General features: G+C 37.0%; 1 protein-coding gene across 10 annotated transcripts in view; it reads left to right on the plus strand.

Moving 5' to 3' along the window:
• ZRANB3 (zinc finger RANBP2-type containing 3) overlaps positions 1–22,401 on the plus strand; it is a 289,657-nt gene that overhangs the window by 108,330 nt on the left and 158,926 nt on the right. For 3 of the 10 annotated variants that reach the window (XM_081814550.1, XM_081814554.1, XM_081814551.1), the window contains one exon: positions 20,309–20,418. The exons of the other annotated variants lie outside the window; for them this stretch is intronic. The gene's annotated coding sequence lies outside the window, so the exon portion shown is untranslated. The remainder of the gene's footprint in view (positions 1–20,308; positions 20,419–22,401) is intronic. 10 annotated transcript variants of the gene reach the window in all.

Consider the following 22,401-nt stretch of genomic DNA (forward strand, 5'->3'; position numbering starts at 1 on the left):
ATGTTAATCCCCATACATTACATCATTAGTTCTAGATGAAGTGTTCCATGATTCATTGTTTGTGCATAACACCCAGTGCTCCATGCAGAACGTGCCCTCCTCAATACCCACCACCAGGCCAACCCATCCTCCCACCCCCCTCCCCTCTAGAACCCCCAGCCTGTTTTTCAGAGTCCATCGTCTCTCATGGTTCGTCCATTGATGATGATATTTTAATGTTGTGAAATTTTATGCGTTTAAGCCTATAGGAAATGAGATGTTTCTTGATAGTCAAAGTCTTTAGGACAGCCAAGCATCCAATTTTTGTTTATCATAACAGTTTTGAAAGGAAGATATTTTTCATATGATTTCTATGTGTTTCTGTGTCTTTAAACATTGTATACTAAGGATAATTTAACCTTTTTTCATTTGTTCAAGGTTATCAACTACTAAGAAAAGTTAGGCCCTTTATTTAAATCTCAGACTATTTTAAGTTATTGTGTCTGCTTGTAATTATTTTTGCTACTCCAAGGCCTTTTTCTTCCATGTCTTAAGTTTCAAATGTTAACAAAAATTCAACTGAGTAAAATTTAAAGATCTAATTGGCTTTATTAATTGATTGATGAATCAGGCAGCATCCCATTTAGCAAGTAGAGGGGAGCTCCAAAGGGCGACAGAGAAAGAAAGTGTTTAAAGGTAGAAAGGGAGTGAAAAGAAGGAAATTATTAGTAAAGAATTCATTATTTTTAGGCACGATCTCCCTCCTAAGAGGATCGGAAGGGGTCTATCAGTAAATTTCCCAGTGCTGACCAGGAAATTCCCATGTTGACTGGTTAAAAGTGACCTTTAATGGGGTTTGAAACTGCAGTTAGGTTAGGTAATAAGTCTTGGTTTACTGACTTGGGACCTTATGCTAAATGATGCCATTTGGAGCCTGTGGTTTTCTTTTGAATAGTTAGCCCCTTTTGATCATACTCTGAGCTTAACTGAGATGTGACCACAATTTAAGGCATTAGTGCCACTCTCAGCTACTCCTCTGAAGTTCTCACAATTGTTATTGTTCCTTTGTGTGGTAATTCACAGGTCATGATGTTTTTACTTGACCTCTGTGATATTCACAGGTTCACAATTTGTAAGTTGGTAGTTTTCTTAGTTCTTTTGCCATTTCAGTCTTAGGGAGATCATTTGTTTGGTGGTTCGTGGCTGCAAACATGCGTTTAAAACTTTTGAGAGAATATAACACACCAGGGACATTATTATGATTACTATAAACAGGTTAATTCCCACTGTTCCAAGTGTACTCTGAAGCCATGGTTCCCAAGACCCAAACCAATCAAAATCAAACAAGTGAAATAAGACCCTCCTGAAGGAGTCATTCTTTTAAGCCAAATGACTTGCTCGGTGATTTTATGTAATTGAGTTTCAACTTCCACAGAAATGTTAATCCAGGTATAGGACATGGTGTTGGCTACAGCACACACCTCCTCACTCAGGTAAAAGATAATCAATAGCTATTGTATTATCAAGAACTCTTTTGGCCAGATGGCCTAAGAATCTTCATTGGCACCTATTCCTTTAGCATCAGATTCTGTGATAATTTCAAGAATTAAGGAAAAGTTCCTGATCATAACCTCGTTTACATTTATCCTTAACCAGGGAAGTGGGGACCTGCCAGAAGAATCCTAAATCATGAAACAGTCCTTGTAGGTCCTTTCTGACGCATGATGAGAATCCAGGGGAGTCAACCAATGAGATTTCATTTTGCTTTTTTTCAGCCTGAAATGAAAGTATGCTCTAAATTCTAATCATTGCCCCCCTTAGCAGTGGCCTGGGAGATATAGTTGAGGTTGTTATCTTTCTAGGCCAGTGCCAGAATAGAGGAAAGGAAAAGAAGGAGAAAGGGTATCATGTTTAGTTAAAGTATGAAGCCTTATTCTGTCCTCTTGGGCAGAAGCAGTCTTCCTTGATGTCACCTACTTCTCTTCCTCATCAGTTTGATTTGGAGGTTTCCAGCATCTATACAGGACTAGGTGAGAGCCTTCTTTAGATGTGTGATGTATACCAAAAGCTCAGTACCTTTTAGTTTTTCAACATTGTTAGTGGTCAGGAACACTTGGTAAGTTCCCTTCCAATAGGGCTTAAGTGCTGTCTTCCTCTTATTTTGTTTCAGAGTACCCAGTCACTGATCTCTAGACTGTGGCCAACACATTCCTTTGAATTGGGATCTAGGAAGGCTTTTTTAAAGCTGTTGTTGACAGACTTAAGTATAAGACATTAGAGACTTATAGTAGGTTGTCATACTTGCATGAGACAACAAGGGATTAGCAGACGGTTGTGTACTGATGGATTCCAAGAAGTTTGTAAGGTTTTCATTAAGACTCATATGATTTGCCCAGTGAAGTCGGTGCCTCAGTCACTGGAGATTATACAAAGTTATACCCCCAAGTGGGAAACACATTTTCTTATAGTTTCTTTGCCAGTGTGATGGCATTAGCCTAGCCACAGGAAAAGGCTTCAACCCATCTAGAAAATATGTATACAATAATAAAAACATAATTGATAACCCATAGTAAGTGGCAGATGAATGAACACCTGCTACAGGTGTTCAAAGGGTCCAGAGGAGGAGTCTGAGGCCTCTAGAAATAAAAATAATTCATTCAGAATTATGGACCTGACAAGTCAGACATTGCCAGTCACTGTTGTTGTATTATTATAGACGTTTCCCCACCAGTGTCTTTTTATAATTTGAGTCAACCTAAATGCACTATGGGAGGTGAAGGAATGTAAAAACCAATAAGTGGGGCTTGCCAGGGAGCCAAGAAGAACCAAATGGCTGTCTTGGTTTTCCTATAGCCCTGACTGTTTATTTAAAAATATTTACAGCCATTGTTTACCCACCTTAATTTCTCAGATTCAAGAGCTGATTACTGCCATGTTACAAAGACGTCAGGATGGCCAAAGTCAGACAGGAGGGGCAATTTTTTGCAGAAGCAGAATGAACTTTTTCCCATGTGCCCACAGTTTTACAAATACAACATAAAGTAAATTTAGTACTACTTCTTTTTTCTAAAAAAAAAGATTTTGTTTGAGAGCGAGTAAGAGGCAGGGGGCGGGAAACAGGAGCAGGGGAAGGGGCAGAGGGAGAATCAGACTCCCCACTGAGAGCAGGGAGCCTGATGTAGGGCTCAATCCCAGGACTCCAGGATCATGACCTGAGCTGAAGGCATAGGCTTAACAGACTGAGCCACCCAAGCGCCCCTTAGTACTACTTCTTATTTGACAAGGCTTTATGTAATTTAGCATGGCAAATAAGCCTAATTAGTTTAATAGATCCTTTAGAGTGTTCCGGGGGACCCTCTGGAAAAAAATCCCAGTTTCTTTCAGGTCAAAAAGACTTTATTTAGAATTTGATTTGGTAAGTTTGTCAAAAAAATGAAAGGGTTTTAAAAAACACTTGGTCAAATAAGATCATAGGTCACTGTGAAACAATACTTAATTGTCCACCTAACCATGGTGACAGTGAAAGACTGCAGGCAAATGCAGAAAGTTAAATAGATGTAAAACAGAACAAAAACTTAGCTTTTCTTAATAGAGTTTGGCTTTCTTAAGTAATCAGAGACTGATAAAGACATAGAAAGTTATTTTGATAAAACCCAGAATCTTGTTTTCTAGGCAGATTACTTAATAGGTTAAGGGGGAAAAACAAAACAAAACAAAAAAAACCTTTTACAGTTTCTATCAAGAGAGACCTGTAGTCCAAGAAAACTTTGTCTTTTTAATAGGGAGAAAACCACATTCTAATTTTGGACCAGTTACTTTGAAACTTATTTTTAATTAAATTTATTCCAGTCTTAGCCAGCTTGACCACACACTGAAATTCCTTTTCAAAGATCCTTTTTCCACAAGCCTAGAACTTTCTTTTTTACATTTAGATCTTGCCCTATATTTTGCTTCTTTAAACAACCAGGATCACTTTAGGACAAAATTACTTTCCTTTCCCTCAACAGCTATAACAAAAAAATGCATCTCTATGCCTCATACTTTTTTTTTTAATCAAAAACACACATCCTGCTCTCATTGCATACAGAGTTGTTTCCCTCAGTATTTCCAGTACTTATTTACACTTATTAGATTTCTGAATTCTTAGAAATTTTAGTTTCTAGTTAACACTAATAAGTAAGCAATTATGAACTGTCTGTTAAACCAGCATTCTTTAGATTTGCAAAGTTATGAATACATTTCATAATTTCTAGAAACATGTGCTTCTTCATAATTCAGTCTCTCAGTAAAGCATAAAACATGTTTACTCACAGACCCACATTTATCTTTAGTTTCTCTGTAATAAGCAAGCCAAAACTAGATTAATCTGTGTTCCGTGATCAATATTTTAGTATTTTATCTTATTTGAAAATTATCTGAATATTTAGTGAATTTAACTTAACTCATCACTCAACCTAACTCAACAAAACTTTAAGGTTTTAATTTACCAAAAGATCTGGAAGACTACTTAAAAGTTTACCTGAAATTTTAAATTTTATTTATACCTCTTCAGTTTAATTGTTCTTAATTATGCTTAGATTACCCATAAAAACCTTATGAGACAACAAATTTAGTCATTCTCCGAAGTTTTTTTAATTTTGTAACAGAGATCACATCAACTTGTTGAACTTAAGTATCCATGCAGAATAAAAGTTTCAATTTTAATGCTGATTACTATAAAGATATGTCCATTCTAATTAAACCAACAACTGAATATTTTCCCAGATCACATGAACATGAAAAACATTTGAGTTAATTTCTGTCTGAGAGTTTAAGAATGCCCAATCTTAAAAGTGCTTGTCCTCAAGCCAACCAAATAGAGTTCTTTTATAAATTAATTGGCAATAGTATCCATAGGTGGAAAAATATCTCACATTTTCAACATGTATATTTGGACACACAGAGACAGATGTAAGGACCCTATAGTTACTGGTTTTTGTGGAGAAGATTTTTAAGATATGTATTTGTCACTGGAATTAATCTTGAGGCTGTGCTAGAGTTTGGACACACAGCCCTTTTAGCAGTTTATATTTTTAAAAGGCTTCTTTTTTTTTTTTTTTTAAAGATTTTATTTATTTATTTGACAGAGAGAGAGACAGCAAGAGAGGGAACACAAGCAGGGGGAGTGGGAGAGGGAGAAGCAGGCTTCCCGCTGAGCAGAGAGCCCGATGCGGGGCTCGATCCCAGGACCCTGGGATCATGACCTGAGCCGAAGGCAGACGCTTAACAACTGAGCCACCCAGGCGCCCCAGAAGGCTTCTTTTTTTATTCTTCATTTTCACTTGTCCTGTCCTTTCTAAATCCATTTTAAAGATATGATAAGATGTATTACTTTAAGGGACAGAGAATGCAGGTTCCTCCAAGAAGGACTTTGTTTTCCTAAAGCCAATAATTTATTAACCCTATAAGATAAAAAGGAGATGTTTTGGGATTGGTAAAGAGCTACATTTCTAGCTTTGTAAAGATTTGTAAGATAAGGACAGTTGCCCCTTTCAATTTCTCAAAGGCAGAAAGTCAAGCCCAGTTATGCAAAACTAAACAAAGAAGGCGATAACTATCAATCTTTGGGAGAGAAGGATCCATGACCAATGGCCTTGGATTTAGAAAGGACGGGACAACATGAAATTTTATTTTCCTCTCTCGACTGGGAACTACAGAGATAGGGAAAGAACTGATACTATTAAGAATTTTCACCAATTGCTGGTATTTGCCGGTTTTTCCAGGATTCCCTCTGCAGGCTCAGGTACCTACCAGAGTTTCCAGTTGGTTGTTTAAGGTAAAAACAGAGCAGTTAACTAGAAAACTCCTCAGTTTCATCAACTCTGGGAGGGACCCATATGGGGGCCCTTCTTTGAAGGCAGAGATGGGGATGTCTTGTGTAGTATTTTCAAAGTGGAAAAACAATTGAGACAGATTAGTAGAATGAATACTCAAAGGAGGAAGGAGGGAAGCAGTAGGAGTTATGTCTGTCTTTTAGGTACTTCTTACATCTTTAATTTTCCATTAGACTTTTGCAATGAATCTATAAATGAAACTACTTTGGAATTTTGGAAACTTTTGGAGGCTTCTGCTTGCCAATTAAAACAGGTATCCCATTCTGTTTAGTTTGGGGACCCTCACTTTCAAAAGCACTTCTTAAATGATCTTATCTAATTGGGATGGTCCCCATTATGGCCACTGTATTTCTAAGTTGTAATTCTCCTGAGGGTTGGCATCAGTTTGGTAGGACCCTGGCTGCAAATGGAGTTAGCCCACATATCTCTCTGGCTTTATTTTGGGGCCCCCCAACCTGACAGTTACCACCCCAAGTTCCTTAGGGCAGAAGACCAGCTTAGTAAAATTTTGCTGTTTCTGCTAGATATCTGTAACTTCTGGGACTATAGTTCTTAAAGATTTTTATTTATTTATTCATGAGAGACAGAGAGGCAGAGGGAGAAGCAGGCTCCTCGCTGAGCAGGGAGCCCGACACAGGACTCAATCCCAGAACTCTGGGATCATGACCTGAGCCGAAGGCGGACGCTTAACCATCTGAGCCACCCAGGCACCCGCGGGACTATAGTTCTTAGACATAAAATAAGCAGATGTGCCGCAAGGTGGTGTGCTTGACTCTTTAGAATTTAAGGATCCCATTCGCTAAGCCTTTGGATTTCTTGGAGTTGAACTAAGACCTAAAAAAAGATGTGCTTCTGGGTTAGGGATTGTGCATGTTTTACAGTGTACCTTGTTACACAGAAGTTTTCTTGAGGTTGGTGGGTGAACTAGTGTTAACTTAACCTATTCTGTGACCAACTTATTTTATCACAGGAGTCTTCTTGAGGTGTCATGCACTCTTAATAGCCTTTAAGTGCTCAGCCCAGACTCATCAGTTTTTGCAGCTTGTAGGCCTTCGAGATCCCTGTTAGCAATAGCCTTTATCTACACAAAGCAAGACAAATGAGCTTGCACACCTTAATGTATTGGTAATAACCAAGAGAAGTTACTGCATCCTGGCCACAAAACCCTATGCACACCACAAAAATTCATTTGGTACTTGCAAGAGTTTTCTACCTGGGGAACTGTAGTCTGAAAAGGTAGTAGGGACTTGAATCTGGGCAAATATGCCAGTTCATTTGGGCTCCAGGCAAACCATCTGCCACCTCAAGCAGACCTGTCCTTTGAGGAAATCCAATTCAATCAGGTGCTTGAAAGCAAAAAAAAAAAAAAGCAGAGCTCCGAGCCAAGAGTATTTACCCACAGCCCCTGCAAATGGCAATAAGGACAGTGTAGTCAGAGGCTTTGCAGGGTACGATGCCTGTGTTTCTCATTGTCTACAAATGTTCCGTAATTCACTTCAGATCCCACTGCTGCCACCAAATCTGTTAAATAAAAATTCAACTGGGTAAATTTTAAAGATCTAATTGAGTTTATTAATTGATTGATGAATCAGGTATCATTCCATCTAGCAAATAGAGGGGAGCTCCAAAAGGCTACAGAAAAAGAAAGGTGGTTAAAGGTAGAAAGGGAGTGGAAAGAAGGAAATTATTAGTAAAGAATTAATTCTTTTAGGAAAGGTCACCCTCCTAAGGGAAATAGGAGGGGTCTATGAGTAAATTTCATAGTGCTGACCAGGAAATTCCCATGTTGACTGGTTAAAGGTGACATTTAATGGGGTTTTGAAACTATTAGGTATTAAATCTTAGGTTTTGTATTAAATCTTAGTTTACTGATTGGGACCCTAACCTAATAAAGCCATTTGGGGTTTGTGGTTTTCTTTTTTAATACCACATAAAATGAAATGACTTTTCTTTTCTTTTTATTAATATTGGTACTGCGGCTATTAATGATAAATAGTATTATTTATAATACTATAAATAATATTAGAAAGCATAAATGAATAAATAACATTAGCTGAATATTCTTGTCACCTTTTATTTTTTTGTAAAATCAGTATTTTAGTTTATTTTGAAATATATCAACATATCATTGATTGTGTTGGTTATCTTACTGTTTTTATTCTAACATTTATTCCTAAAACTCACTACTTTTTTATTACAACTTTTTGATATTTTGTTATTTTCTGTAACTTATTAGTTTATTACATTGTATTACCTATGAATTTAATGACTATTAACTATTTTCTCTATCTTTAATATCACTAGTACTTCAGTAATTTAAAATCAACTCTGATTAGATCTTAACATATGCATCATCCTCATATAAATTGACTTTTATTATTTGTGCTTATCATTATAGTCATTAATATTTTGCAAATGACATTTATTTTGATTCTAAACCCAATTTGAATTATTTTTTAGGCAGATTTTCTTAGATAACATTTTCATTAAGTTTTCTGTAGTTCCAATATATTATATTTTCTCTACTTAACTGGTTCTACAAAAGCAGAGTCAATCATTTATTTTGACATGGATAATATTTAATAAATGAGGACTGTGACTAGCATATGATGCCATTATCATAATTTTGACATATCTCATTTCTTTTCATGGATTAAAATTGAATTCCTTAACTAATAATTGATGGGCTATACACTTCCAAGCCTTTTTTATACATAGATTGATTTAAGAAATTTGGAGCCGTTATTAGTTCTAATAGAAGATAAAGAAAGAGAAAGAACATACAAGATATCCAATATTTACCTATATTGGGAAAGCAAAGGGCATACCTACACAATAAACATGTCAGGAAATAAATATATTTCACCTTTCTGTAATACTTCACTGGGGTTCATGTGACATTGCATTGTAGGAGAAATTATCTATAACTTTATCTAATATGGAAGCAGTCTATACAGATTCTGCCATAGGGAAGAAAATTACATAGTTTAGACCCAGGGATATCCATCTTGATATGGGGTGGTTTCTTTTGGACACACACACACACACACACACACACACACAAACCCTCTCTATTCTCTAAACATATAAAAATTTATTTTTAGGTAATAAAATATTAATGGTTTTCTCTTTTTTATTCCTTAGTCGCCCAGAATTTTCTTTACAGCCTAAGCAATTTTTTAAAAATATTTTATTTATTTATTTGACAGAGAGAGAGAGAGCCAGTGAGAGAGGGAACACCATCAGGGGGAGTGGGAGAGGGAGAAGCAGGCTTCCCACGGAGCAGGGAGCCTGATGTGGGGCTTGATCCCAGGACCCTGGGACCATGACCTGAGCTGGAAGGCAGACGCTTAACGACTGAGCCACCCAGGCACCCCAGCCTAAGCAAATTTAAACAGCAATTTTAATATTTGGTAAGATTCCATGTCTTTTTCTAAAATGACAAATTCATTTTACAGCCTTATTTGATTCACATTCTTGTTTCCATCTCAGCTATAATACTCCAGCCCAATCTGAGTCTTTGTTGGCCATCTTTTACTTTTTAACTGATGAAAGCTTATCTACCCAACTCATTAAGGATCCATTTTTAGTCAATAGTGGCATTTTGGCAACTGGTGGAAGATGTGATTAGCATTTTGTTTCTTTTTGCATGTTTCCTCTTCATTTTATATGACCATTTAAGTGAATTCTTACTTTTCTTTTAAAAAAACTTTTAAGAAGTCTTCTTTTTTACTTCTTTTGTTATATATATAAGACTCATCTTGAAAGGGTCTCAGTTCAGAATCTGAGTACTGAATCTCTGACATTACTTAATTAACATCTTCAGAAATTACTGGATTGAGATTTCAAGTTCTTTCTCATGGTTCTAAAGTGATTGCTATATGTCAACACATGATTCATGACAGATTAATACAAGTACTTTTTAAACTGAGAGCATTGTTTTAACCTTGTAAAAATTTTGTCTCTGAAGCTATGATTGATTTGCTTTTCATTGATATGCATTTGATTCCTTATTTTGAAGGAATTTTCCTCATGTCTCAAATAAGTGGTGGCCTTATTTATTCTACCACAATTTTTATGTGTCATTATATAACTGAAGACAATTTTATTTTAATATTCTAATCTAAATTTCAAGATGAGATCTTTTTTTTTTAAAGATTTTATTTATTTACTTGACAGAGAGAGACACAGAGAGAGAGAGGGAACACAAGCAGGGGGAGTGGGAGAGGGAGAAGCAGGCTTCCTGCAGAGCACGGAGCCCGATGTGGGGTTCCATCCCAGGACCCTGGGATCATGACCTGAGCCAAAGGCAGATGCTTAACGACTGAGCCACCCAGGTGCCCAAGATGAGATCCTTTACTCTTAATTCTCATGTTGTCTTAAAATTAATTGCAGTGTTGCCATATAAAAAAGGATACAGAACATCCCACTGTAGTCATTTACAGTGCTAAGCAAGGGATTTATTCATCTTACCTTTTATAAAATCTTAAGTTGATTTTATCTATGATCATCAGTGGCAACAATCAGGCTTGCCAAATGCAGATGTTCACTATCCACCCAGGCACCCCAGGATTTCATTCTTTTTATGGCTGAATAATATTCTTGTGTGTGTGTGTGTGTGTGTGTACACATCTTCTTTATCCATTCATCTATCTAAGGACCCTTGGCTGTTGTAAATAATGCTGCAATAAACATAGGGGTACATGTGTCCCTTTGAATTAGTGTTCTTGTATTTTTTGGATGAATACCCAGTGTGCGATTGCTAGATCATGGGGTAATTCCATTTTTAACTTTTGAGGAATCTCCATACTGTTTTACACAGTGACTGTACCAATTTTCATTCCCAACAGCAGTGTAAGAGGGCACCTTTTTCTCCACATCCTAGCCAACACTTGTTGTTTTTGTCTTTTTTATTTTAGCCCTTCTGACAAGTGCGAGTTGGTATCTCACTGTAGTTTGATTTGCATTTCCCTGATGATGAATGATATTGATCATCCATTTTAATTTTTTTTTTTCATTTTAATTTTTTTTATTTTATTTTGTTTTTTAGAGAGGGAGGTGGGGGGAGAGGGAGAGGGAGAGAGGGAATCTTTAGCAGGCTCCACACCCAGTGTGGATCCCAGTGTGGGGCTTCATCTCATGACCCTGAGATCATGCCGTTTGCTGAAGTCAAGAGTTGGACGTTTAACCGACTAAGCAACCCAAGCGCCCCCCACATCTTTTCATGTGTCTGTTGGCCATCTATTTATCTTCTTGGAGAAATGTCTATGTGGTCTGCCCAATTTTAATTGGATTGTTTGTTTTTTAGGTGTTGACTTATGTAAGTTCTTTATGTACTTTGGATGCTAACCCTTACCCAATATGTCATTTGTAAATATCTTCTCCCATTACATAGGATGCATTTTAGTTTGCTAATTGTTTTCCTTTGCTTTGCAGAAGCTTTTTATTTTGACATCGTCACAATAGTTGATTTTTGTTTTTGTTTCCCTTACTTAAGGAGACATATCTACAAAGAAATTGCTATGGCCGATGTCAAAGAAGTTATTGCCTGTGTTCTCTTCTAGGATTTTTATGGTTTCAGGTCTCACATTTAGGTCCTTAATCCATTTTGAGTATATTTTGTGTATGGTGTAAAAAAGTGGTTTCTTTCTTTCATTCTTTTGCATGTTACTGTTTAGATTTCCCAACACCATTTGTTGAAGTGACTTTGTTTTTCCCATTGGATATTCTTTCCTTCTTTGTTGCAGATTAGTTGACCATAGGATGGTGGGTTTATTTCTGGGTTTTCTATTCTGTTCCATTGATCTGTGTGTCTATTTTCGTGCCAGTACCATACTCTTGATTACTATAGCTTTGTAATGTAACTTAAAATCCAGAATCATGATGCCTCCAGCTTTGCTTTTTTTCCCCAAGATTGCTTTTGCTATTATGGGTCTTTTGTATTTTCATAAAATTTTAGGACTGTTTGTTCTAATTCTGTGACAAATGCTGTTGATATTTTGATAGGCATTGCATTAAATATAGTTTGCTTTGGGTAGTATAGACATTTTGAGAATCTTTGTTCTTCCAATCCATGAGGATGGAATGTCTTAACATTTCTCTGTGTCCTCCTCAGTTTCTTTCATCAGTGTTTTATAGTTTTCAGAGTACAGGTCTTTAACTAAACTCTTTGATTAGGTTTATTCCTAGGTATATTATTATTTTGGGTGCAATTGTAAAATGGATTGTTTTCTTAATTTCTCTTTCTGCTCTTCATCACTGTTATATAGAAATGCAACAGATGGGGCGCTGGCTGTCTCAGAAGAGGATGGGACTTTTGGCGCCTGGGTGGCTCAGTTGGTTAAGCGACTGCCTTCGGCTCAGGTCATGATCCTGGAGTCCCGGGATCGAATCCCGCATCGGGCTCCCTGCTTGGCAGGGAGTCTGCTTCTCCCTCTGACCCTCCTCCCTCTCATGCTCTCTGTCTCTCATTCTCTCTCTCTCTCAAATAAATAAATAAAATCTTTAAAAAAAAAAAAAGAGGATGGGACTTTTGATCTTGGGGTTCTGAGTTTGAGCTCCACATTGAGTGTAGAGATATCTTTACAAAAAAGAATGGAAAAAATGCGATAGATATCTGTACATTGATTTTGTATCCTGTGACTTAACTGAATTCATTTATCAGTTTTACCAGTTTTTTGGTGGAGTCTTTGCGTTTTCTCTCTACAGTATCATGTCATTTGCAAATAGTGACGGTTTTACTTCTTCCTTACTGATCTGTGTGGCTTTGATTTCTTTTTGCTGTCTGATTGCTGTGGCTAGGACTTCCAGTACTATGTTGAATAAAAGTGGTGAGAGTGGACATCCATTTCTTGTTCCTGACCTTATGAGCAAAGCTCTCAGTTTTTCTCCACTGAGGATGATGTTAGCTGTGGGTTTTTCATATATAGCTTTTATCATATTGAAGTGTGTTCCCTCTGACCTTTCTTCATGGAGGTTTTTTCACGAATGGATGTTGTACTTTCTCAAATGCTTTTTCTTCATCTATTGAAAGGATCATATGGTTCTTACCTTTCTCTTACTGATGTGGTGTATCACACTGATTGTTTTGCAAATATTGAATGACCTTGCATCCTGGTAATAAATTCCACTTGATCATGGTGAGTGATTTTTTAATCTATTGTTGAATTTGGTTTGCTAATGTTTTGTTGAGAATTTTTGCTTATATCTATGTATTTGGGTAGTCCCCTTTATTATTTTTATATAGTTTCCTTCTTTGTCTCTTGTTATAGTCTTTGTTTTAAAGTCCTTTGTCCCTGTAAATAATGCTAATCTGGCTTTCTTTTGACACCCATTTGAAACATACAGGTTTGTCCTTCCCCTCACTTTCAATCTGCAGGTGTCTTTAGGTCTAAAATGAGTCTCTTGTAGGCAGCATATAGATGGGTCTTATTTTGTTTTAATCAATTCTGTCTCCCTGTCTCTTTTGATTGGAAGGTTTAGTCCATTTACAATCAAAGTAATTATTGATGGCTTTTTGTTTATTGCCATTTTTATTACTTGTTTTCTGGTTGTTTCTGAAGATTTTCTCTTTTCTTACCTTTCTCTCTTTCATATTTTGCTGTCTTTAGTGATATATTTTGATTTCTTTCTCTTTATTCTTTGCATATTTTGTAGTGGTTTTGATAAATAGTTACTAGTAAGTTTGTATATAACCTCTTGTGCATGTAGAAATCTATATTAAGATGATAGTCATTTAAGTTTAATCTCATTCTTTTCTCCTCTCCTCTCCACATTTTGTTATGTTATTCTGTTATATATCCTTTTGTGCGTGTGTCTGTGTCCTTGAGTCTTTTTTTTTTTTTTACAGAAATTTTTTTTTTCTAGTGCTGTCACTTATATGCTGTCACTTTTGGTCTCTCCTTTCCACACAATGAGTCCTCTAGTGTTTCTTGAAGAGCTGGTTTAGTGGTCATGGGTCATGAACTCCTTTAGTTTTTGTTTGTCTGGGAAACTATTGCTCCTTCTATTTTGAATGATAGCCTTGCTGGATAGAATATTTTTGGCTGTAGATTTTTCCCACTCAGCACTTTGAATATATCATGCCACTCTCTTCTGGCTTTCAGAATTTCTGTTGAAAAATCTCCTGATTGGGCGCCTGGGTGGCTCAGTTGGTTAAATGACTGCCTTCGGCTCAGGTCATGATCCTGGAGTCCCTGGATCGAGTCCCGCATCGGGCTCCCTGCTCGGCGGGGAGTCTGCTTCTCCCTCTGACCCTCCCCCCTCTCATGTGCTTGCTCTCTCTCATTCTCTCTCTCTCAAATAAATAAATAAAAAAAAATCTTTAAAAAAAAAAAAAGAAAAGAAAAATCTCCTGATTGCCTTCTGGGTTTTTCCTTATAAATTGTCTTGCTGTTTTTAACAGTTTTTCTTTGTCACTATGTCTCACCAATTTAATTCAATATGTCTTGGTATGGGTCTGCTTTTGTTGATTTTGATGGGAGTTCTCTGTGCCTCCTAGATCTGGATATGTATTTCCTTCCGTAGATCAGGGAAATGTTCAGCTATTGTTTCTTCAAATAAATTTTCTTCCCCCTTTTCTCTCTCCTCTTCTGGGACTCCTGTAATATGAATGTTACTACATTTGATGGAGTCACTGAGTTCCCTAAGTCTGTTTTCATTTTGCGGCATTCTATTCTCTATGTTTTCTTCAGCTTGCTTACTTTCCATTTCCTGTCTTCTAGGTTGCTAATTCATTCCTCTGCTTCTTCCATCCTGCATTCATTCCATCATGCATGTTTCTCATTTTGTTTATTGTGCCTTTCATCTCTGCTGTGTTCTCTCTCTGTTAAGGGTCTCACTCATGTCTTCCACTCTTTTCTCAAGTTCAGTGAGTATCCTTATGATCATTGCTTTAAATTCTCTATCAGTCATGTTACTTATATCTGTTTCGCTTAAATCTCTGACTGTGGCCTTGTCCTTTTCTTTTACTTGGGATGAATTTCTCTGTCTCCTTATTTTGTCTGCCTATGTCTGTTTCTGTGTGTTAAGGAAGTTAGGTGTGTCTTCTGCTCTTGAGAGTAGTGACTTTATGAAGAAAAGCTCCTGGATTGCTCTTCGGTGTAATGTTCCCTGTACAGCATAATCTGGCAGTTCAGTACAGTATCCTCTGTGCCTCATTTACACCCCACTGTTGTGTCTGAGCATGTTTCCTTTCAGTATAGTTATCTGCACTAGATCTCTTCCTGTTTGGGGCTGCCCTTGGCCACTGTGGTATTACTGAGACCCAGATAGGCAAGCTCTTAGGGGGCATGCCCACCAGGGAACTTGAGAACAGAGCTGCAGTGTTAGCAAAATTTGCATTGGGCCACTAGTCCTCCGGGTTCGCCTAAAGCTGGGGGCTGTGGGCCAGGATGGCCAGGTACAAAGCTGGGCACTTGGCACTGTGTGCTATGATGGCTGGGGCACCTGGCCTGGCAGGTGAATGTGGAACCAGGTGGTTGCTCTGCACCTGGTGGCTTGGTGGGCAAATGTGCAGCTTTAACAAATTTGCCCTGAGCCCAGGGCTGAGGTTAGCAGACTTGGGGCAGACAAGTCCTCAGGAAAACACATGGACGTGGGGCACTGCTAGCAGGTTAGGTATCAAGTGTCTGTGCAGCCCTACATTTTGCAGATGGCTCTGTGTTTATGCTGGGGAGCAGGAGAGGAAAATGACACCTGCCAGCACCTTTGTTTTTGAAGTCTCCCAACATGCTCTGAAATCAGAATGAACAAATCTGTCTCCCACTGGCCCCTGGCACTGTGTAAATTGCAGTTTTTATGTTACTTCTCTGTGTACGCTGCTGTTTCTTTAAGGGCATCGATCTGGCTATCACTTGCCCTCCCAGCTCCTCCAGTGCTGAGTCAGCTAACTTTTAAAGCTACAGGCTCCAAGTCACATTGGTTTTACAAACTTAGAATTCAGGGCCATCTGGGTGGCTGAATTCTCTTAAGTGTCTGACTCCTGATTTTGGCTCAGGTCATGGTCTCAGAGTTGTGAGATCAATCTTGGCATCGGGCTCCATGCTGGGTGTGGAGCCTGCTTAGGATTCTCTCTCTTCTTCTCCCTTTGCACCCCCTAGCTCACAAGCTCTGTCTCTAAATTAATTAATTAATTAATTAATTAATTTTAAAAACAAACAATCCCAAACTCATGGAATTCAAAACCTCTGTCTTTTGAAGCCAAACGTTATGGGGATTAGTCTTACCCCTGTGTTCTCCCTGGTAGGTGCCCTTTTCTCTGCCCTCTCTGTGCATGCAGCTCCCTCCTTCCAGTGGGCAGCCTCCCTCTGCCTTTCTGACTGTCCTAACCTTTCAGATGCAGATTCTTCTCTATATTTAGTTGTACAGTTTGCTGTGCCAGTATTCGTATGGCTCTCTGATTTATTGTCTCGGGAAGTGGATGGTATCTAGTTGTAAACATGGCACATGGTGATCTTAGGGTCCTCCTACTCCACCATCTTCCCAAGCTCCTGTCCTTTGTTTCTTAGTACTTGTTTTCATATGCTTTTGAAAGACTCTTTTGTTTCCATTTCTGAACAGCATATTTACAGTGTTTTTCCACAAATTTTGCTTCCATTTCACCATCTTCCCAAGCTCCTGTCCTTTGTTTCCTAGTCTTTGTTTTCATATGCTTTTGAGAGACTCTTTTGTTTCCATTTCTGAACAGCATATTTACAGTGTTATTATAACACATGGATAATTTTGTATTTTTCCACACATTTTGCTTCCATTTATGAATGCTTTATGTTTGATTTCTTTGTGTTCATCATAACTCGATATTTTAGTGATGTAAGTTATTTATTCTTCCACTTTTTAAATAGTTAAGTTTTGATCATAACCTCTTAAATATAGCCCTTTAATTGACTACATGAAATAACAGATAAAGCAACATGCAAATTAGATTCCCTTTTTGAGCCTTTATTAAATTTCTGAAATGTCTTTTTCTGTTAAATTGTTAGTTCATCTAAATAGATTGTGAAGGTAGAAGCAGAATTCTGTTTTTGTTGAAGTTACTCTATCTACTAAATAGCAAAGTAGTGTTAGAAAGACAAAATTCAACAGAGTAAATTTAAGGATCTGACTGGCTTTATTAAACAATTCATGAATCAGACAGCATGCCATCTAGAAGTAGAGGGGAGCTCCAAAGAGTTGTACAAAATGAAAGGCAGGTGCTAGAAAGTTATAAGCAAAAGGAAAGAATAGATTATTCCAGGCAAAGTCTCTTTTCCTTAGGGGGAAGAGCAGAGGATCTTACCATGCAGATTACCTCGTCTTCCTTTGGCGAATGGAGATTGCCTGTGTGAAGACTCGGTGTCCATCATAAAATTACTCACTGACCTGTTAAGACTGCATTTTGGGGGGAAGTTGAAACTGCTCTTAGATGAGGTTTTAAGTCTGGTTTTACTGACTTGGGGTCTTATTCTAAGTGACATTATTTTGGGCTTATTTTTTTCTCTTTAGGAGTGGAAAGCACTGTTTTTGGTACTGCCTTGGAATTGTAATTTAAGATCACTTAACAGAACAAGGTTATGAAGAAATTAATATGTTCAAAAACAAAATCCTCTAAGTGTCAATTCTGTTTTCACATTTTTTTTAATCTTGAGAATAAAATGGCCAAAAATTAAGCAAAATACTCTAAGATTTTTTTACCCCGAAGTTTAGTCTTTAGAGTAGTTAGTCTTAAAATACATCCTAAGAGTCATCCACTGAGAATCACTTTAGGAGTCATTATTTTAAAAGTCCAGTTTAAAAAATAAATAAAAATAAATAAAAAAATAAAAAAATGTTTAGACAAAAAAAAAGTCTCATTTATTTAAATTACAATTTGGGGAGTTGGTGCCCAGAAGCCTGAATTTTTAACAAGTGAGTCATTCATGAGTATGTTAGATTTTAAGAACCTAGGTCAAGGGGTGCCTGGGTGGCTTAGTGGGTTAAGCATCCGACTCTTGATTTTGGCTCAGGTCATGATCTCAGGGTTGTGAGATTGAGCCCCATGTTGGGCTCACCCGCTGGGCATGGAGCCAGCTTAAGATTCTCTCTCCCTCTCCCTCTGCCCCTGCCCCCTCAAAAAAAAAAAAAAAAAAAAAAGAACCTAGATCAAAACCAAAAGTTTCGGCTACTTTTTTTTCCTATTCCTTTTCTTTCTTCATTTCCTCAGCATCTATAATTATGTTCTTTGTGTTGTGTTAGAATTTCGCTTTCAAAAAAGCCTCCAGGCACTAATCCCATAATACATATGGAGAAAATGAATAGAATCTTATTACAGTTTGTTCATCTGATTTTAATTTTAAAAAAGAGGTTTTAAAAAAGATATGAAAAAATATATGGAAAATCTCCTTCTGAACTATGAAGCTTTACCACCAATCTATATTATTCTGTCATGATATTTTATTTATCTTAAGAGTGGTAATGTTTGAATGCATAATACATATACATTTCACATTATAGTTACATATCTCATGTTTTACTATGTCTTACAACTCTTTAAAGCTAAATATGATTGTAAGGGAGGAAATATAATTTTCCCTCTACCCTTCTGAGTTCTTGGCTGAGTCTTCTGGTATAAAAAATAAAAAATATATAAATAGAAGTTTATTAAAATGAACACTTCATGTACACAGTGGAGATACCCAGGAAAAATGATTAAACTCCCTGAGATGCCCCAAGCCACCACCTTAAATACCATATTCAACTAAACACAAAAGAAAGATGGTGGTTCAGGCAGTTATGGGAGGTTACCAGGAAAAGCATCTTAAACAAGGATAAGGTTAGTTATGCAGATTTAGGTCAGTGCCTTCTCCATTCATGTGAGTTCTTGTGGTTTTCAGGCATCACTCCCTTGCAGGTATAGAGAGGGAGACACATAAATAGAGATTTCCTTTTAAACAAAATTATAACGTCTACTCCATCTTCACAACTTCTTCTGTGTCTGCTGTTTCTCAAAAATAATCACTTTAAAGTAATCCTTAATCTGTTGAGGCTTATTTTGGAGTGACATACTCTGATTTCCTTCATTAGCGAATTTTCCTAATAGCATTGAGTGAACCATTGTTTTCAGTAGCTTAAAATGCCACTTTTATCATGTTTTCATTTCCCATAGGTATTTGGCGTGTTGTTATATTCTCTTCTGTTTCATTGTTCTGTTGTGATTATTCCTTCCAAAATACCAAAGTACCAAACTTTTTTCATCATAATTTGAAACTAGCTACTTACCTGAATTTTGCATGTAATAATTTTGCATGTAGTAATTATTTTCCTATTGATTCTTCTGATTTCTAAGTATTTGGTAATATCTGCAACTAAAGTACTTTTTGCTTGTCAGTCCTAATATTTATACATCTCATTTCTTTCTCATTTCTGTTTCTGATATTAATGGGAATGTTTTATCCATTAAAAACAGTACAGCCTTTTTGTTTGTGACACATACTTTTTCTCCTGTGAAGACATTATCCTCTTGGTGTAATAGTCAACAAATAAAAGGGCTTTTATCAAGAATGAGTGTTGATATTTTTTTTTTAGCACATAATGCCTTTTTAGCATATAATGCTAAAACATTTGATTACCATAACATAATGATTACCATAGAACATTTTTCCTTTGATCTGTTAACATTGCGAGTTATAGTAGCAGACTTACTTATGTTGAACAGTCTTTTTATTCCTGGACTTGATCTCCTTTTGGTCATTTGTTATACGTTCAGTGGTCTACCAAGTTCTAATAGTCTACTTAAAATGATTGTGCCAATACTCACAGGTGAGACTGATCATTTATTATCTTTTGTACTGCCTTTCAGGTTTTCATATCAGTGTTATATTGACTTTTAAAAGTAATTTTTAAAGAATTGAGAAGTTTTTCTTCTTTCAGCACTGTCTGGAATAGTTTAGTATCATTTCCTCTTGGCCACTTTTTTGACATATAGGACAGCCCTCTCATTCCTCCTCCCAGCACAAGTGATACTAGGTTGTGGAACTGTAACTTTTTTGCCTCAGATTTTTATTTGAAAATTACTTCATTTATATAGAAGAGCTGCAAGAATATGAATAGTACAAAGAGCTTCCATATACCCTTAACTCAAATTTATCTGTTGATAACATTTTTCCCATTTGTAAAGCTGTGACTTGTAATGAAACTTTCCTAAAAATTTGTCAAGGATAAAACTTCATTACTGAAGGTGTAACAATTAACTGCTAATAGTAAAAATGGTTATTTTTAAAGTATATTTGCTCAGATCTAGCCTCTCTGTTCATTGCAGAGCCTCATCACTGTACTCTTTTTGCTATCTCCCACATGGTATCAGTAAGCTGACCTACTTGAGTTTTACTGCCATCCTCAACTCAGTGTCTTATTTTTAGATAAAGAAGTGTTTTATCCCATCGTCTTGCCCCTCGAGACCACCTCCTTTCCAGCCTCATTTGATCCCAGTGTTTTCCCTTCAGGAGAAAGCCTGCTACCATCCATGAGGAAGAGCTAGACAACCAGAGAAGTGTGACAAAGCATTTCTGAAAAGGTCGCCTCTTCATTCTTGAGTAAAGAGAATATCAGACCTGTATGTCTGTATCCCTATGGTCTGTTCTCTCTCCTAGTCTTCTGTAAGGCAAAAATACATGAATGAACACACACATGCACACACACACATCTAAGAAGAAACAATAATTTTGCAACATACCATCTAAATCACCTATAGGAAAGGAAATTATAGGCATACCTTGGAGATATTGCAGGTGCAATTCCAGACCACCCCAATAAAGTGAGTCAAATGAACTCTTTGGTTTCCTAGTGCATATAAAAGTTGTATTTCCACTATGCTGTAGTCTGTTAATGTGCACTAGCATTATGTTGGGGAAAAAAATGTACATACCTTAACTTAAAATACTGCTACAAAATGCTAACAGTTGTTGGGTAGGAAGACATTTACTCTGCCCTTCAAGATACTTCTGGCTAAACTGAGGATCAAATTGACATGAGATACAGATTAACAGGAGAAAATTCAGTTTAATTTCATATATTTTGGGAATCCACATAGAAATACAATTCCAAAGACAGTTAAAAAAGGTATATATATCATTGTGAACCAAAAAGAAAGGGGTAGAGATGTTGGACTTAAAAAGGAAGGAATGCAGCTCACAGGATGATGAAAAGAGTAACTGGTACATAAATGTTGGCTGGGCCATTTAGAAACAACGGGACATAAAGGACTTTCCTGACTGTCTTCCATACCTGTTACATACATACATATTACAATGCAGTTATCTATAGTGATAGGTCTCTTCCTACAGCAAATCCTCCATCTACATTCTTTTTGGCAATCGTGGGGGAGGTAAAGAGCTTTTCCTAAATCCTGTAGGGTTTTAATTGTTACTAACGCAAAATAATCTTAATGACAAATTGGCATATTTTGGGGAGACCTGTCACAAACTACTCTACCAACATCTGAGCTTTCAGCAAGTCATAATTTTTTTGCTGCCAGATGGTCTTGCCTTGATGTTGATGACTGCTCACTGATCAGGTTGGTAATTGCTGCAGATTGGGGTGGCAGTGGCACTTTCTTAAAATAAGACCCAGGTGTTTTATGCAAGTGTTGAATCACTATATTGTACACCTGAAACTGATACTACCCTATATGTTAACTAACTGGAATTTAAATAAAAACTTTAAAATACACAGACAATTCTTTGTAGCATGTGATGCCGTTTGACATAACATTTTACCCACATAAACTGGGTAAAAGTAGAACTTTTTTCAAAATAGGAGTCAGTCCTCTCAAACTTGGCCACTGCTTTATCTACCAAGTTTATGTAATATTCTAAATCCTTTGTTTTCACTTTGACAGTCTTCACAGCATCTTCACCAGAAGTAGTTTCCATGTCAAGAAGCCACTTTCTTTCCACATCCATAAGAAGAAAGTCCTCATCTGTTAAAGTGTTATATGAGATTATACCAATTCATCACATCTTCAGGCTCCACTTCTAATTCTGGCTCTCTTGCTATTTCTACCACATCTGCGGTTACTTCCTCCACTAACATCTTGAACCTTTCAAAGTCATCTAAGAGGGTTGGAATCAACTTTTTCCAAACTCCTATTCATGTTGATATTTTTACCACTTCCCATGAATCACGATGAATGTTCTTAATATCATCTAGAATGGTGAATACTCCAAAATGTTTTCAGTTGACTGCTCAGATTCATCAGAGGAATCACTCTGACAGCTGTTTCCTTACAAAATGTGTTTCTTAAATAATAAGACTTCAGTGTCAAAATTACTCCTTGACCCATGGGCTGCAGGATGGATGTTGTGTTAGCAGGCAAGAAAACAACATTCATCTCATTGTCCCTTTCTTTCCATCAGAGCTCCTGGGGAGCCAGGTGCATTGTCAGTGAGCAGTGATATTTTGAGATGCATCTCTTTCTCTGAGCAGTAGGTCTCAAGAGTGGGCTTAAAATAGTCAGCTAACCATGTGGTAATCAGATGTGCTGTCATCCAGGCTTTTTTGTTCCATTTGTAGAATGCAGGCAGAGTAGATTGAGCAT

The sequence above is a fragment of the Leptonychotes weddellii genome, chromosome 3 (assembly GCF_054177405.1).
Source record: "Leptonychotes weddellii isolate Sample4059 chromosome 3, ASM5417740v2, whole genome shotgun sequence".
In the NCBI taxonomy this organism is placed as follows: Eukaryota; Metazoa; Chordata; class Mammalia; order Carnivora; family Phocidae; genus Leptonychotes; species Leptonychotes weddellii.